Source organism: Pseudophryne corroboree, chromosome 5 (genome assembly GCF_028390025.1).
Source record: "Pseudophryne corroboree isolate aPseCor3 chromosome 5, aPseCor3.hap2, whole genome shotgun sequence".
In the NCBI taxonomy this organism is placed as follows: domain Eukaryota; kingdom Metazoa; phylum Chordata; class Amphibia; order Anura; family Myobatrachidae; genus Pseudophryne; species Pseudophryne corroboree.
Window position 1 is genome coordinate 780747100 of NC_086448.1, and position 18864 is coordinate 780765963.

The window sequence follows — 18864 nt, forward strand, 5'->3', positions numbered from 1 at the left end:
AATACACTTCCCCGTGGGCGGCGACTATGCGTTTGCACGGCTGCTAAAAGTAGCTAGCGAGCGATCAACTCGGAATGACCCCCTATGTCCTTAGGGGTATCCATCCGGTTGATAGATAGACAGTATCTAGATAGACAGTCAATAGATAGATACCATATGTTATACCAGTGATTCCCAACCGCTGTGCCGCGGCACACTAGTGTGCCGCCAGCGGTTCTCAAGTGTGCCGCACAGCCGCCAGAGATGCCGCTGCCTGACTGCCGCAGTCATGATTAAGAAGATCGGCCAGCGCTGGGCACTTCTGCAGCCCAGCCAGTGAGCTATGCTGATGAGCCGTGACTCACAGGTCACGGTCACGCAAACACCACATCGCGTTCCCGCCTGGAGTGCCCGCCCACTGCTGATCTGTGCTGCTTCCTCCATTCATTCTCGGCACTCCTCACTGCTCCCACCACTGACGGTGAAAGATTTAACAGTCACAGGTTAGTGTGGCATTCCTATGGGGGCAATGTGTGGTGGCATTCCTATGGGGGCAATGTGTGGTGGCATTCCAATGGGGGGCAATGTGTGGTGGCATTCCTATGGGGGGCAATGTGTGGTGGCATTACTATGGGGGCAATGTGTGGTGGCATTCCTATGGGGGGCAATGTGTGGGGGCAATGTGTGGTGGCATTCCTATGGGGGCAATGTGTGGTGGCATTCCTATGGGGGCAATGTGTGGTGGCATTCCTATGGGGGCAATGTGTGGTGGCATTCCTATGGGGGCAATGTGTGGTAGCATTACTATGGGGCAATGTGTGGTAGCATTACTATGGGGGCAATGTGTGGTGGCATTACTATGGGGGCAATGTGTGGTGGCATTACTATGTGGGCAATGTGTGGTGGCATTACTATGGGGGCAATGTGTGGTAGCATTACTACGGGGGCAATGTGTGGTGGCATTACTATGGGGGCAATGTGTGGTGGCATTACTATGTGGGCAATGTGTGGTGGCATTACTATGGGGGGCAATGTGTGGTGGCATTACTATGGGGGGCAATGTGTGGAATTACTGTGAGGGCCAGTGCATTTGTGTTTTTCCCCCTTAGGGGCCAATATCTCTTTGTTTTATATCCCTGTGTGTGTGTTTGTTTTTTGGGGTTTTTTTTGCGCGGTACTGATGGTGTGCCCTGGCAATTTTCAAATCATGTTTGGTGTGCCGCGAATTGAATAAGGTTGAAAATCACTGTGTTATACAGACATTAAGTCGACAGGGTCAAACGGTCGACATAAAAAGGTAGACAGGTTTTGTTTTGTTTTTCATTTTATATGTTTTTGGACTATTTCATACCTTTTCTATCCATGTCCGCACAGAGTTGGTTGTAAACCATGTGGTGAGCGCAGCGAGCACCACGAGGGGACGCCTTTCTACAACTGGGAGTACCAGATGACAAAACTATCCACACAAACCACAATAATGAAAAAAACATGGTGTCTACATTTTTTGTGTTGACCATTTTCATGTTGACCTTTTGACCCTGATGACATTTTGTACTGTCTACCTTTTTCATGTCGACCTTAACAGCCCCCCACCTCGCAGCCTAACCATAACCTCCCCCAACCTCGCAGCTTAACCCTAACAGCCCCAACCTCGCAGCCTGACCCTAACAGCCCCCCCACCTCGCAGTCTAACCCTAACATCCCCCCCACCTCGCAGCCTAACCCTAACAGCCCCCCCACCTCGCAGCCTAACCATAACCTCCCCCACCACAGCAGCCTAACCCTAACAGCCCCCCCACCTTGCAGCCTAACCCTAACCTCCCCCACCACAGCAGCCTAACCCTAACAGCCCCCCCACCTTGCAGCCTAACCCTAACAGCCCCCCCACCTCGCAGTCTAACCCTAACATCCCCCCACCTCGCAGCCTAACCCTAACAGCCCCCCCACCTCGCAGCCTAACCATAACCTCCCCCACCTCGCAGTCTAACCCTAACATCCCCCCCACCTCGCAGCCTAACCCTAATAGCCCCCCCACCTCGCAGTCTAACCCTAACATCCCCCCCACCTCGCAGTCTAACCCTAACAGCCCCCCCCACCTCGCAGCCTAACCATAACCTCACCCACCACAGCAGCCTAACCCTAACAGCCCCCCCACCTCGCAGCCTAACCATAACCTCACCCACCACAGCAGCCTAACCCTAACAGCCCCCCCACCTCGCAGCCTAACCATAACCTCCCCCACCACAGCAGCCTGACCCTAACAGCCCCCCCACCTCGCAGCCTAACCCTAACATCCCCCCCACCTCGCAGCCTAACCCTAACAGCCCCCCCACCTCTCAGCCTAACCATAACCTCCCCCACCTCGCAACCTAACCCTAACATCCCCCCCACCTCGCAGCCTAACCCTAACAGCCCCCCCACCTCGCAGTCTAACCCTAACATCCCCCCCACCTCGCAGCCTAACCCTAACAGCCCCCCAACCTCGCAGCCTAACCATAACCTCCCCCACCACAGCAGCCTAACCCTAACAGCCCCCCCACCTCGCAGCCTAACCCTAACAGCCCCCCCACCTCGCAGCCTAACCATAACCTCCCCCACCTCGCAGTCTAACCCTAACAGCCCCCCCACCTCGCAGCCTAACCCTAACCTCCCCCACCACAGCAGCCTAACCATAACCTCCCCCACCTCGCAGTCTAACCCTAACAGCCCCCCCACCTCGCAGCCTAACCCTAACCTCCCCCACCACAGCAGTCTAACCATAACCTCCCCCACCTCGCAGTCTAACCCTAACAGCCCCCCCCCACCTCGCAGCCTAACCCTAACATCCCCCCCACCTCGCAGCCTAACCATAACCTCCCCCACCATAGCAGCCTTACCCTAACAGCCCCCCCCCACCTCTCAGCCTAACCATAACCACCCCACCACAGCTGCCTAACCCTAACAGCCCCCCCACCTCGCAGCCTAACCCTAACATCCTTCCCACCTCGCAGCCTAACCATAACCTCCCCCACCATAGCAGCCTTACCCTAACAGCCCCCCCCCCACCTCGCAGCCTAACCCTAACAGCCCCCCCACCTCTCAGCCTAACCATAACCTCCCCCACCTCGCAACCTAACCCTAACATCCCCCCCACCTCGCAGCCTAACCCTAACAGCCCCCCCACCTCGCAGTCTAACCCTAACATCCCCCCCACCTCGCAGCCTAACCCTAACAGCCCCCCAACCTCGCAGCTTAACCATAACCTCCCCCACCACAGCAGCCTAACCCTAACAGCCCCCCCACCTCGCAGCCTAACCCTAACAGCCCCCCCACCTCGCAGCCTAACCCTAACATCCCCCACCACAGCAGCCTGACCCTAACAGCCCCCCCACCTCGCAGTCTAACCATAACCTCCCCCACCTCGCAGTCTAACCCTAACAGCCCCCCCACCTCGCAGCCTAACCCTAACCTCCCCCACCACAGCAGCCTAACCATAACCTCCCCCACCTCGCAGTCTAACCCTAACAGCCCCCCCACCTCGCAGCCTAACCCTAACCTCCCCCACCACAGCAGTCTAACCATAACCTCCCCCACCTCGCAGTCTAACCCTAACAGCCCCCCCACCTCGCAGCCTAACCCTAACATCCCCCCCACCTCGCAGCCTAACCATAACCTCCCCCACCATAGCAGCCTTACCCTAACAGCCCCCCCCCACCTCTCAGCCTAACCATAACCACCCCACCACAGCTGCCTAACCCTAACAGCCCCCCCACCTCGCAGCCTAACCCTAACATCCTTCCCACCTCGCAGCCTAACCATAACCTCCCCCACCATAGCAGCCTTACCCTAACAGCCCCCCCCCACCTCTCAGCCTAACCATAACCACCCCACCACAGCTGCCTAACCCTAACAGCCCCCCACCTCGCAGCCTAACCCTAACAGCCCCCCCACCTCGCAGCCTAACCATAACCTCCCCCACCACAGCTGCCTAACCCTAACAGCCCCCCACCTCGCAGCCTAACCCTAACAGCCCCCCCACCTCGCAGCCTAACCATAACCACCCCCACCATAGCAGCCTAACCATAACCTCCCCCACCACAGCTGCCTAACCCTAGTAACAGCCCCCCCCCCCACACACCCGTAGCCTAACCCTTACCCTAATACCATCAGGATGCGTCTGAATTTAGTCCACCGGGATTATAGAGTCGAGGTTGTGACCATCAGGATGGTGCGTGCCGGTATCCTGACTACATCCCCCTGGAGGTACCATGGATGGTCCCTCCACATATGTAGCCCCTATATTTCTATGTGGGCTGCTAGGCTGTTGGATTTACCAAGCAACTAACGCCATCAGAAGATGTAGTTTATGGGTTACTTACTGCAGGAAACCTCCCTAGTAATGGCCGCTGAGCATGCGTGCGCAGTTGTGCTGTGGGGTCCCTCTATAGAAGTGACATGATCGCATTATCAATTATGTCACTTCTTACACATCACAGGGATGGGCTCCTTTCGGATCCCCTGTCACTGCGTGTGTATATTAATGCATGCTGGTGACACACCATTTCAGTGATATTAGTTTTGCGTGAATTGCGCAGCATCTCTTTTGTTCTGGGAGGAAAGACACTGCGCCCAGCAGAGGGACCGTTACTGTCTTTCCTGCTATAAAATGCCATGTGTCTGAGGTACAGAGCTAGGCAGGACGGTAGTAAATCTCATCAGCTGGAGTTACGAGGGAGCATTTCAGGTTAGTAAAATCCAGCATTCTCTGCAGTTTAGCTAGTCATTTGCCAGCCCAGTGTATTACGCTCGGGAATCGCAAGGCGTTGCTATAGACAGAAGACTTTGTTGTCCTTAGTTACAGAGGTCTGGTATGGTTCTGAAATTATTAATTATCCTGTCTCTCCGCTCCCTGTGTTTCTGTAGATCCTAAATATAGAGGGAGGTTTAATATAGCTCAAAAGAATGCCACAATACTTCCTATTTGTCTCTATTCTTTATTTGAAAGACTCAGTAAATCTGACTTCCCCACAAGATGTAAATGATTTTGTATCACGTCAGAGGTGGACGAGGGCTGAGAACAGGCAGCTAAGGAACATGGAGGCTCCTCCGATTCATTCACAGGTTCCACACTGGAAACACACAACTGTACTGGGGGGTGGTTAACACTGACGTTTACTTTCCCTCTGACTCTAGCACACAAGTAATTGGCATCATAGATTCCCTAAGTCGCAGAAATGTGCGGAAAAAAATATTTTGTTGTTCAACAAAACTTGGCGCGTTTCAGCTAGGCGAGTTTGGCCTTAAGTGCTTCCCAGCACTGCCTGTAACCCCCCTAAACAGCAGGAGAACTGGCTGTCAGCATCTCAACTCTATGCAAAGACTATATATCTATTATTATTATTATTATTATTGTTATCCTTACTTTGTATGGCGCCACAAGAGTTCCGCAGCGTCTAACAAAGTACATAAACAAATAAGCGAAACAAGAAAACAGTGATAACAGTACAAGACAATCCATTTACGCAAAATTTGCAAGTAGAGTGCAAAAGGTGGAGCAAATGCGGAATTCATTGATTGTATCGCGAAGCGGCTTGTTCTCCATAAATCTCAAGTTATGCGAAATCACAACTCAGCTTCACTCATCTCTACCCAATGAAGACTAAGGGCTAAATGTAGTTCGGTGCGAGTTGAAAAAAAGTGTAAGTTGAGATCCGTGCAGGCTTCTGTTTGAAAAAGTGCAGAAATGGTTAAAAAACAGAAAACAATCATTGTGGGGCTCCCCTAAAAGCATAACCAGCCCAGAGCTCTTTGAGCTATTGCTAGTTCTAATTAAATTAAATGGGGAAAAAATGTGTGGGTTCCCCCGTATTTTAAGAACCAGCATTTGGACCAATCCTGGTTCTAAAAATATGGGGAGCAAAACAATTGGGGTACCACATATTTTTAGAACCAGCACGGGCTCCACTAGCAGGGGGAGGTAATGCCACAGCCAGGGGCCATACTTGACGGCCGGTGCTGAATTAAGCCTTGGGGGTGACCGGGGCACTTAAGACAGGGGGCCCCGGTGGAAGGTGGGGGATGTAGATTATATTGTGCATACCTCCCAACATGTCCCATTGCAGGAGGGACAAAATGCTCTCTACCTGGACTTCCCACTTAATATATGATTGGCGTCGTCAAAGGAAACTTTCGCCCTGGGCGCCACAAGGTCTAGAACTGGCACCGATGCCCATCAACACTGCATGGATCTGCTGTGCAGTTTGGATCTGCGTCTCAGAGCCGTAACCACCTCGGACACCTGTGCAGCCTGAAATCATTGTCCGCTTGCATTCATTTCCGCCCCTGCGTCATATCCCAATGTGATGAAAAATGACCTGCATCATACACTGCCATGAAAGAGTAACAATCATGTTTATGGATGAAAACTTATGGCATGTACACAACACATGAAAGCTATGGAGGAACTAGCCAGGATATCAGTCCATTGATGTCTGTGCTGTGCCACGTTTGCAGGCCAAACAGTCTACTTTGCTCGTGGTTTCCTCGCGTTGGAATGCAGCAAGAGACGCCGTCCTCGGGACCAGCTCCTGCGGCTTCATCGGAACACACAGAAACCACACTAAAGTTACATCTATTTTCGGGTGGACCTCACAGATGAAGGTACTGATGTGGAAACTCTGCTCTATATATTAACCACTTGCTGACCACAGTATTCACCTAAGAAAAAACATGCACGCCTTTAATACGTTCCATGAACTGTTTAGAATCTGTACAAATTATAGATGGAGAACCTATGATATATACTGTATACTGTGATCAGGGGTAGAATCACTGAGTGCATCACTGGACTCAAACTGAGATTTACGGGATGGATCTGGTGATGCCGACATATGCCGCTACAGTCTTCCGGGCTGCTTCTGGACAAGAAGAGCATCCGTTCTCCTCTATCGAGAGCAGAATGGGTGCTTCTGTATGGGATGGGGGGGTGGGCTGACACTGGTGGGAATCACTGTAGCAGCCACACCCGGTTTAGCTCTGCCCTTGACTGGGATTTTGACTGTCACATGATTGCTTTAGAACACCCAAAACGATTTTATTCAAGTTAAAAATTAATATCAATTAACAACATCTGATGCATTCCAAAAAGAAAACATTTTGTTATATTTTGTCCCTTGTTTTGATTCTTATAGTATGTTGCTATTAGTGTACAGGATTTATGTACTAAGCCTTGGATAGTGATAAAGTGGAGAGAAATAAAGTACCAACCAATCAGCTGCTTACTGTCATTTTTCAAACATTGCAGTTAGGAGTTGGTTGGTTGGTACTTTGGGGCAGATTTATTAAGCCTGGTGAAGTGATAAAGTGGACCAGCCAATCAGCTCCTAATTGTCATTTTTCATACCCAGCCTGTAACATGGCAGTTAGGAGTTGGTTGGTTGGTACTTTGGGGCAGATTTATTAAGCCTGGTGAAGTGATAAAGTGGACCAGCCAGTCAGCTCCTAATTGTCATTTTTCATACCCAGCCTGTAACATGGCAGTTAGGAGTTGATTGGCTGGGGCCAATCAGCTTCCACTTTATCACTTCACCAGGTTTAATAAATCTGCCACTCAATCCCTATCCAAAGCATAGTGCATCTCCCCAATAGTCACTAGCTAAACCTTTTTATGGACAGCAGAAGGACGAGTGAAGTAGGTAGTACACATAGGGGGTCATTCCGAGTTGTTCGCTCGTTATTTTTTCCCCGCAACGGAGTGATTAGTCGCTAATGCGCATGCGCTATGTCCGCAGTGCGACTGCGCCAAGTAAATTTGCTATGCAGTTAGGTTTTTTACTCACGGCATTACGAGGTTCTTTCTTCGTTCTGGTGATCGTAATGTGATTGACAGGAAGTGGGTGTTTCTGGGCGGATACTGGCCGTTTTATGGGTGTGTGTGAAAAAACGCTGCCGTTTCTGGGAAAAACGCGGGAGTGGCCGGAGAAACGGAGGAGTGTCTGGGCGAACGCTGGGTGTGTTTGTGACGTCAAACCAGGAACGAAACTGACTGAACTGATCGCAGATGCCGAGTAAGTCTGGAGCTACTCAGAAACTGCTAAGAAATGTCTATTTGCAATTCTGCTAATCTTTCGTTCGCAATTTTGATAAGCTAAGATTCACTCCCAGTAGGCGGCGGCTTAGCGTGTGCAAAGCTGCTAAAAGCAGCTTGCGAGCGAACAACTCGGAATGAGGGCCATAGGGCCTAATTCTGAGTTGATCGCAGCAGCAACTTTGTTAGCAGTTGGGCAAAACCATGTGCATTGCAGGGGGGACAGATATAACATGTGCAGAGAGAGTTAGATTTGGGTGGGGTGTATTCAAACTGAAATCTAAATTGCAGTTTAAAAATAAAGCAGCCAGTATTTACCCTGCACAGAAACAATATAACCCACCCAAATCTAACTCTCTCTGCACATGTTATATCTGCCCCACCTGCAGTGCTCATGGTTTTGCCCATTTGCTAACAAACTTGCTGCTGCGATCAACTCAGAATTACCCCCATAGGGGGAGATGTAGAGATGTGCACGGACTCCCGTGTTTTGGTTTTGGTTCTAATTCATCATCGTGTTTTGTTTTTGGCAAAACCACCCTCTTGTATTTGTACGGGTTTTTGGTTCGGTGAAAAAACAATAATCAATCATTGATAAAAAATAAATAAAAACAGCTAAAATCATGTAATTGTTGCAATCCAAATACCAAAATTCAGATTTAAAATCCAAATTCCGAACTGCGGGAACATCCAAACCAGGATTCGGTTTGGATCGGACCTCCTTGTGAGATCTGGACTGAGTTTTGGTCCGGATCGGTTTGGATCGACAAAATTCATGTGGATTCGGTTTTCTGGAGAACCGAACCGCACCGCACATCTCAGATACTAAGCTTTGGAGAGGGATAAAGTGGAAATAAAGAGATAAAGTACCAACCAATCAGCTCCTTACCGCCATGTAACATGCTGTATTTGAAAAATGACAGGAGCTTGTTAGTTGGTACTTTACCTCTCTCCATGCATAGACTGATAGGTGCATAATAACAAAACAATACATCGCTGAATTTTTATCCTACAGAAATAAAGTGCAAATTTCACTTATATATCATTTAAATTATTGAAAGTCACTTTTTACTAAAAAAGCCTCACACATGTGTGCACCTTAATATTATATACTAATAATGGCCAAAATCCAAAACAGAACAAAATGAAAGTTCAAAGCTTTTCAATACCTCCTGGCAAATTAGCCAATTGCACTGAAGGATGCAGGAATACTAACATTAATAATTCTGAGCCAGGTGTACCGGCGGCCGCTCTTCCATACGACCGCGGCAGCCTGCTTACTACCTAAACTAATTCTGATTATCCTTCTGTCACGGCCGATGCACCCATAGGGCCTAATTCAGATCTGATCGCAGCAGCAAATTTGTTAGCTAATGGGCAAAACCATGTGCACTGCAGGTGGGACAGATGTAACGTGCAGAGAGAGTTAGATTTGGGTGGGTTATATTGTTTCTGTGCAGGGTAAATACTGGCTGCTTTATTTTTACACTGCAATTTAGATTTCAGTTTGAACACACCCCACCCAAATCTAACTCCCTCTGCACATGTTACATCTGCCCCACCTGCAGTGCACATGGTTTTGCCTATTAGCTAACAAATTTGCTGCTGCGATCAGGTCTGAATTAGGCCCATTAGGTGGTAATTCCAAGTTGATCGCAGCAGGATTTTTTTTAGCAGTTGGGCAAAACCATGTGCACTGCCGGGGAGGCAGATATAACATGTGCAGAGAGAGTTAGATTTGGGTGTGGTGTGTTCAATCTGCAATCTAAATTGCAGTGTAAAAATAAAGCAGCCAGTATTTACCCTGCACAGAAACAAAATAACCCGCCCAAATCTAACTCTCTCTGCACATGTTATATCTGCCTCACCTGCAGTGCACATGGTTTTGCCCAACTGCTAAAAATAATCCTGCTGCGATCAACTCAGAATTACCCCCATAGATGGGTCAGTTACGTGCGATCTCATGGTCGCCGCATAGAAATGCCCATTACCTGTAATGAGTGGTCCATCAACAGATAGATCAACCCGAATGCATATTCCATCTCCGACCGCCTCCGCATGCACGGTGCATGGTATGGACAGTCTTCGATTGCTTTCTATGGTGCATACGCAGCTTACAGGAATCCATGGGATGCGTCCGCATTTCTCAGAATCAGCCCTACGACTTCTATACAGTATATATACACACATTATATATATATATATATATATATATATAGTGCTAGAAAAGAGACAGAAACATCTGGTGTACGTTACCTCCTCACTAAGAAGAAATAGGGGGATTTCAGGATTCCGGCTCCTTACAGCATCCCCGGGAGGAACGGACCTGTGTGCTGTACGGGCTGGAGCTGTGGGACAGAAAGAAAGAACATAATTCACTATTATTCTCAGTGAGCAGCAGCATCCTCTCTCCAGCAAGCACAGAGAACATCACGGCGGCCCTCAATAGCCTTATTGTACCACAGACAGGAGCATTGTATCAGGGTACGGCTTAGAGAATGACTCTGTGAGAACGGCCCATGTCCGTTACCTGATGGACAAGTGGCAAACTGAATGCCAAGCACTGACGGACGAGGGGGCAAGATTAATAAACACTGTGTGACAATCCTGGACAAACAATTGTGTTTTATCCATATCAATGTCTCCATCATAACACACATACAGTACGGGTCTTATTATATATGATGACATATTGCATACTAATACAAGATTACAGCAGTGGTATGTTATTCCATATAATACTCTAGTGGTGACATCATTATACAGATACAGTAGTTTATGTGTATAATGGCCCTCATTCCGAGTTGATCGCACGTAGCAACTTTTTGCTGCTGGTGCGATCAACTAATCTCCGCCTATGGGGGAGTGTATTTTAGCATAGCAGGGCTGCGATCGCTTGTGCAGCCCTGCTAGGCTAAGAAAGTTTCCTGCAAAACAAGACTAGCCCTGCAGCTACTTACCCTGTGCGACGGATCCAGCGATGAAGGTCCCGGTCCTGACGTCAGACATTCACCCACCAAACGCCTCGACACGCCTGCGTTGGACTCACCACGCCTGGAAAACGGTGAGTATCCACCCCGGAATGCCTCCCGCCTGTCCGTCTTCTTGCGATCGCCGCTGCAATCACATTTGTCGCTGGCGTCATCGTTGCCCGGCGCCGACCGCCGCCAGGCAACGACGCCCGTGCGCAATGCATCCGCCGTGCATTCGCATTTCCGACCTGTTCGTACCGCAGCAAAATACTGCTGCGTGCGAATGGGTCGGAATGACACCCATTAACATCGCTTGTATTTTACAGGACATTGGGGGTCATTCCGAGTTGATTGCTAGCTGCATTCGTTCACTGTGCAGCGATCAGGCAAAAAAACGGCACTTCTGCGCATGCGTATGCGGCACAATGCGCACGCGCGTTGTACTATTGCAACGAACAATGTAGTTTCACACAAGGTCTAGCAATGCTTTTCAGTCGCACTGCTGGCCGCAGAGTGATTGACAGGAAGAGGGCGTTTCTGGGTGTCAACTGACCGTTTTCAGGGAGTGTTTGAAAAAACGCAGGCGTGCCAGGAAAAACACAGGCGTGGCTGGGCGAAGGCAGGGCGTGTTCGTGATGTCAAAACAGGAATTGAATAGTCTGAAGAGATCGCAAGCGCTGAGTAGGTATTGAGCTACTCTAAAACTGCACAAAAAAAATTACCGCCACTTTGCGATCCTTTTGTTCGCACTTCTGCTAAGCTAAAATACACTCTCAGTGGGAGGCGGCATAGCGGTTGCACGGCTGCAAAAAACTGCTAGCGAGCGATCAACTCGGAATGACCACCTTTGTTACGCTTTAATATTGCCTATTGATAAGGATCTGCTAGATCACTATCAGCTTAAATGGAAAAGTTCTTGTTCTCAGTGTTTAAATTACAAAAGATATTTTGAGATCTCAATGTGAGGCAATCCGCGGAATGATCAGATGTGAGGCCGGAAGGGGCAGGGGGGATGTTGTCTGCAGCCCTTTGGGAATTGGGCTCTGGTCTCACAATAACATATTCAACTTTGACACAGAAAATCAGTGTTATGGGAACATTGTGTGATCTTTCACTGGTTATCCCTTTTACTGTTCTTATTATTATTATTATTATTATTATTATTATTATTATTGTTATCTTTTGATTGTTAGGTACCACAAGGTCTATAGAAGTAACATAAAAACCAATAAAGTACACCGCATAAATACAAACACAGTATTGCACTAGAACCAACAGACAAGGAGTAACGAGTACACTGGGAAGGGTAGGGTAATCGCTGTATCTGGTCAGCGGGCAGTGGTGAGTCACAAGAGAAGGCACAACAGCTCTCGATGATCCTCTAGCCATCGTATGGGCGAGCAGACAGTATTATGCTCATACCCATCTTAATGAATTTCTCTACAGGCGATGCCCGTAAAGAAGAAGCAAGTGGGTGGCTATGAGGATAGGGCTGGGCTAAACGTGTCATTAGGCCCCATACCCTCGCAGGGAAATTTATGTGATTACAGCGTATTTGCATAGGGGTGGGGCTAAAATGATGTGATTAGTGCAGAATTGCATCAATAGGCCCCCTCCCCGCCAGGACCGGTGTCACTGTATTTATCTCCCCATTCTGCCCACTTCACTAAGAAGTGGGCAGAAGGCGGGAGGGGTGCTCACTCTTTTGGGGCTGTCATTGACATCCCATTCAGGGCCGTCTTTTTGTATGGGCTCAATGGGCTCTTCCCCAAGGGCCCCAGGAGTATATGGGCCCTAGGCTGATAGCTGAGGGTCTCCTCTTTCCAGCGGTACCAGGTTTTTTTAAATCGGCCCTGGGGAACCGGAGATATCTGACTTCAAAGCAGTGGTCGCCATCCGAGCCTGTTAATTGTTCTTGCCAGACAAATATCTTTGGTTCTGTCTGACATAGAGTTTTTTCGGAGGGTATACTCCAAAAGCTGGGAATCTCCCCTTTCGGTGGACACTTGCAGCTTGTCTATACTATGCCCAGAACCAAGATATCAGCCTTCCAGCAGCTGGTCCCTGCTCCAGCTCCACACACCTAATATGCAGTTTCATATTTTCATTGGTGGATTGGTCTTGCTCCTGAACTCTGATCCCCAAGTCCCCAGTACCTCTTGGAACTCTCTAGTGTTTTACCCCATTAAATGCTAAGAAATCTATTTCCAGGAACTGGAAATATCTGCAGTCAAGCAAGCTGCCCTCCCACCAGAAAATGATGAATATTAAGCCCACTCCACTATCCACCCCTCCCCTAGGTATTAAACACCCCCTACCACCCTGGAAGTCATGTACCAGGGCCACTTCATTCAGTCCATTGCCCCCTTCTACAGTTTAGTGTTCTCCCTCCTGCCCCATCTGTGCAGTAAAGGAGTAACTAGCAGAAATTACTACTCCAGGTCCTACATGCTGAGAAGAAGGTAGAACACATTCTACCGCCCGCGGGACATCAAAGCTGCCACTGATAGCTAGAGATGAGCGCCTGAAATTTTTCGGGTTTTGTGTTTTGGTTTTGGGTTCGGTTCCGCGGCCGTGTTTTGGGTTCGAACGCGTTTTGGTAAAACCTCACCGAATTTTTTTTGTCGGATTCGGGTGTGTTTTGGATTCGGGTGTTTTTTTCAAAAAACACTAAAAAACAGCTTAAATCATAGAATTTGGGGGTCATTTTGATCCCAAAGTATTATTAACCTCAAAAACCATAATTTACACTCATTTTCAGTCTATTCTGAATACCTCACACCTCACAATATTATTTTTAGTCCTAAAATTTGCACCGAGGTCGCTGTGTGAGTAAGATAAGCGACCCTAGTGGCCGACACAAACACCGGGCCCATCTAGGAGTGGCACTGCAGTGTCACGCAGGATGTCCCTTCCAAAAAACCCTCCCCAAACAGCACATGACGCAAAGAAAAAAAGAGGCGCAATGAGGTAGCTGTGTGAGTAAGATTAGCGACCCTAGTGGCCGACACAAACACCGGGCCCATCTAGGAGTGGCACTGCAGTGTCACGCAGGATGGCCCTTCCAAAAAACCCTCCCCAAACAGCACATGACGCAAAGAAAAAAAGAGGCGCAATGAGGTAGCTGTGTGAGTAAGATTAGCGACCCTAGTGGCCGACACAAACACCGGGCCCATCTAGGAGTGGCACTGCAGTGTCACGCAGGATGTCCCTTCCAAAAAACCCTCCCCAAACAGCACATGACGCAAAGAAAAAAAGAGGCGCAATGAGGTAGCTGTGTGAGTAAGATTAGCGACCCTAGTGGCCGACACAAACACCGGGCCCATCTAGGAGTGGCACTGCAGTGTCACGCAGGATGTCCCTTCCAAAAAACCCTCCCCAATCAGCACATGATGCAAAGAAAAAGAAAAGAAAAAAGAGGTGCAAGATGGAATTGTCCTTGGGCCCTCCCACCCACCCTTATGTTGTATAAACAAAACAGGACATGCACACTTTAACCAACCCATCATTTCAGTGACAGGGTCTGCCACACGACTGTGACTGATATGACGGGTTGGTTTGGACCCCCCCCAAAAAAGAAGCAATTAATCTCTCCTTGCACAAACTGGCTCTACAGAGGCAAGATGTCCACCTCATCTTCACCCTCCGATATATCACCGTGTACATCCCCCTCCTCACAGATTATCAATTCGTCCCCACTGGAATCCACCATCTCAGCTCCCTGTGTACTTTGTGGAGGCAATTGCTGCTGGTCAATGTCTCCGCGGAGGAATTGATTATAATTCATTTTAATGAACATCATCTTCTCCACATTTTCTGGATGTAACCTCGTACGCCGATTGCTGACAAGGTGAGCGGCGGCACTAAACACTCTTTCGGAGTACACACTTGTGGGAGGGCAACTTAGGTAGAATAAAGCCAGTTTGTGCAAGGGCCTCCAAATTGCCTCTTTTTCCTGCCAGTATAAGTACGGACTGTGTGACGTGCCTACTTGGATGCGGTCACTCATATAATCCTCCACCATTCTATCAATGTTGAGAGAATCATATGCAGTGACAGTAGACGACATGTCCGTAATCGTTGTCAGGTCCTTCAGTCCGGACCAGATGTCAGCATCAGCAGTCGCTCCAGACTGCCCTGCATCACCGCCAGCGGGTGGGCTCGGAATTCTGAGCCTTTTCCTCGCACCCCCAGTTGTGGGAGAATGTGAAGGAGGAGATGTTGACAGGTCGCGTTCCGCTTGACTTGACAATTTTGTCACCAGCAGGTCTTTCAACCCCAGCAGACCTGTGTCTGCCGGAAAGAGAGATCCAAGGTAGGCTTTAAATCTAGGATCGAGCACGGTGGCCAAAATGTAGTGCTCGGATTTCAACAGATTGACCACCCGTGAATCCTTGTTAAGCGAATTAAGGGCTGCATCCACAAGTCCCACATGCCTAGCGGAATCGCTCCCTTTTAGCTCCTTCTTCAATGCCTCCAGCTTCTTCTGCAAAAGCCTGATGAGGGGAATGACCTGACTCAGGCTGGCAGTGTCTGAACTGACTTCACGTGTGGCAAGTTCAAAGGGCATCAGAACCTTGCACAACGTTGAAATCATTCTCCACTGCACTTGAGACAGGTGCATTCCACCTACTATATCGTGCTCAATTGTATAGGCTTGAATGGCCTTTTGCTGCTCCTCCAACCTCTGAAGCATATAGAGGGTTGAATTCCACCTCGTTACCACTTCTTGCTTCAGATGATGGCAGGGCAGGTTCAGTAGTTTTTGGTGGTGCTCCAGTCTTCTGTACGTGGTGCCTGTACGCCGAAAGTGTCCCGCAATTTTTCTGGCCACCGACAGCATCTCTTGCACGCCCCTGTCGTTTTTTAAAAAATTCTGCACCACCAAATTCAAGGTATGTGCAAAACATGGGACGTGCTGGAATTTGCCCATATTTAATGCACACACAATATTGCTGGCGTTGTCCGATGCCACAAATCCACAGGAGAGTCCAATTGGGGTAAGCCATTCCGCGATGATCTTCCTCAGTTGCCGTAAGAGGTTTTCAGCTGTGTGCGTATTCTGGAAAGCGGTGATACAAAGCGTAGCCTGCCTAGGAAAGAGTTGGCGTTTGCGAGATGCTGCTACTGGTGCCGCCGCTGCTGTTCTTGCGGCGGGAGTCCATACATCTACCCAGTGGGCTGTCACAGTCATATAGTCCTGACCCTGCCCTGCTCCACTTGTCCACATGTCCGTGGTTAAGTGGACATTGGGTACAACTGCATTTTTTAGGACACTGGTGAGTCTTTTTCTGACGTCCGTGTACATTCTCGGTATCGCCTGCCTAGAGAAGTGGAACCTAGATGGTATTTGGTAACGGGGGCACACTGCCTCAATAAATTGTCTAGTTCCCTGTGAACTAACGGCGGATACCGGACGCACGTCTAACACCAACATAGTTGTCAAGGACTCAGTTATCCGCTTTGCAGTAGGATGACTGCTGTGATATTTCATCTTCCTCGCAAAGGACTGTTGAACAGTCAATTGCTTACTGGAAGTAGTACAAGTGGGCTTACGACTTCCCCTCTGGGATGACCATCGACTCCCAGCGGCAACAACAGCAGCGCCAGCAGCAGTAGGCGTTACACGCAAGGATGCATCGGAGGAATCCCAGGCAGGAGAGGACTCGTCAGAATTGCCAGTGACATGGCCTGCAGGACTATTGGCATTCCTGGGGAAGGAGGAAATTGACACTGAGGGAGTTGGTGGGGTGGTTTGCGTGAGCTTGGTTACAAGAGGAAGGGATTTACTGGTCAGTGGACTGCTTCCGCTGTCACCCAAAGTTTTTGAACTTGTCACTGACTTATTATGAATGCGCTGCAGGTGACGTATAAGGGAGGATGTTCCGAGGTGGTTAACGTCCTTACCCCTACTTATTACAGCTTGACAAAGGGAACACACGGCTTGACACCTGTTGTCCGCATTTCTGGTGAAATACCTCCACACCGAAGAGCTGATTTTTTTTGGTATTTTCACCTGGCATGTCAACGGCCATATTCCTCCCACGGACAACAGGTGTCTCCCCGGGTGCCTGACTTAAACAAACCACCTCACCATCAGAATCCTCCTGGTCAATTTCCTCCCCAGCGCCAGCAACACCCATATCCTCCTCATCCTGGTGTACTTCAACACTGACATCTTCAATCTGACTATCAGGAACTGGACTGCGGGTGCTCCTTCCAGCACTTGCAGGGGGCGTGCAAATGGTGGAAGGCGCATGCTCTTCACGTCCAGTGTTGGGAAGGTCTGGCATCGCAACCGACACAATTGGACTCTCCTTGTGGATTTGGGATTTCGAAGAATGCACAGTTCTTTGCTGTGCTGCTTTTGCCAGCTTGAGTCTTTTCATTTTTCTAGCGAGAGGCTGAGTGCTTCCATCCTCATGTGAAGCTGAACCACTAGCCATGAACATAGGCCAGGGCCTCAGCCGTTCCTTGCCACTCCGTGTGGTAAATGGCATATTGGCAAGTTTACGCTTCTCCTCCGACAATTTTATTTTAGGTTTTGGAGTCCTTTTTTTACTGATATTTGGTGTTTTGGATTTGACATGCTCTGTACTATGACATTGGGCATCGGCCTTGGCAGACGACGTTGCTGGCATTTCATCGTCTCGGCCATGACTAGTGGCAGCAGCTTCAGCACGAGGTGGAAGTGGATCTTGATCTTTCCCTAATTTTGGAACCTCAACATTTTTGTTCTCCATATTTTAATAGGCACAACTAAAAGGCACCTCAGGTAAACAATGGAGATGGATGGATTGGATACTAGTATACAATTATGGACGGGCTGCCGAGTGCCGACACAGAGGTAGCCACAGCCGTGAACTACCACACTGTACTGTGTCTGCTGCTAATATATAGACTGGTTGATAAAGAGATAGTATACTCGTAACTAGTATGTATGTATAAAGAAAGAAAAAAAAACCACGGTTAGGTGGTATATACAATTATGGACGGGCTGCCGAGTGCCGACACAGAGGTAGCCACAGCCGTGAACTACCGCACTGTACTGTGTCTGCTGCTAATATATAGACTGGTTGATAAAGAGATAGTATACTCGTAACTAGTATGTATGTATAAAGAAAGAAAAAAAAAACACGGTTAGGTGGTATATACAATTATGGACGGGCTGCCGAGTGCCGACACAGAGGTAGCCACAGCCGTGAACTACCGCACTGTACTGTGTCTGCTGCTAATATATAGACTGGTTGATAAAGAGATAGTATACTCGTAACTAGTATGTATGTATAAAGAAAGAAAAAAAAACCACGGTTAGGTGGTATATACAATTATGGACGGGCTGCCGAGTGCCGACACAGAGGTAGCCACAGCCGTGAACTACCGCACTGTACTGTGTCTGCTGCTAATATAGACTGGTTGATAAAGAGATAGTATACTCGTAACTAGTATGTATGTATAAAGAAAGAAAAAAAAACCACGGTTAGGTGGTATATACAATTATGGACGGGCTGCCGAGTGCCGACACAGAGGTAGCCACAGCCGTGAACTACCGCACTGTACTGTGTCTGCTGCTAATATATAGACTGGTTGATAAAGAGATAGTATACTCGTAACTAGTATGTATGTATAAAGAAAGAAAAAAAAACCACGGTTAGGTGGTATATACAATTATGGACGGGCTGCCGAGTGCCGACACAGAGGTAGCCACAGCCGTGAACTACCGCACTGTACTGTGTCTGCTGCTAATATAGACTGGTTGATAAAGAGATAGTATACTCGTAACTAGTATGTATGTATAAAGAAAGAAAAAAAAACCACGGTTAGGTGGTATATACAATTATGGACGGG

General features: G+C 48.6%; 1 protein-coding gene across 2 annotated transcripts in view; it reads right to left on the bottom strand.

Annotated features, from left to right (window-relative positions):
- Positions 1-18864, bottom strand: part of LOC134928510 (gap junction gamma-1 protein-like) — a 225442-nt gene that overhangs the window by 172674 nt on the left and 33904 nt on the right. For both annotated transcript variants that reach the window (XM_063924341.1, XM_063924342.1), the window contains exon 2: positions 10301-10392. The gene's annotated coding sequence lies outside the window, so the exon portion shown is untranslated. The remainder of the gene's footprint in view (positions 1-10300; positions 10393-18864) is intronic.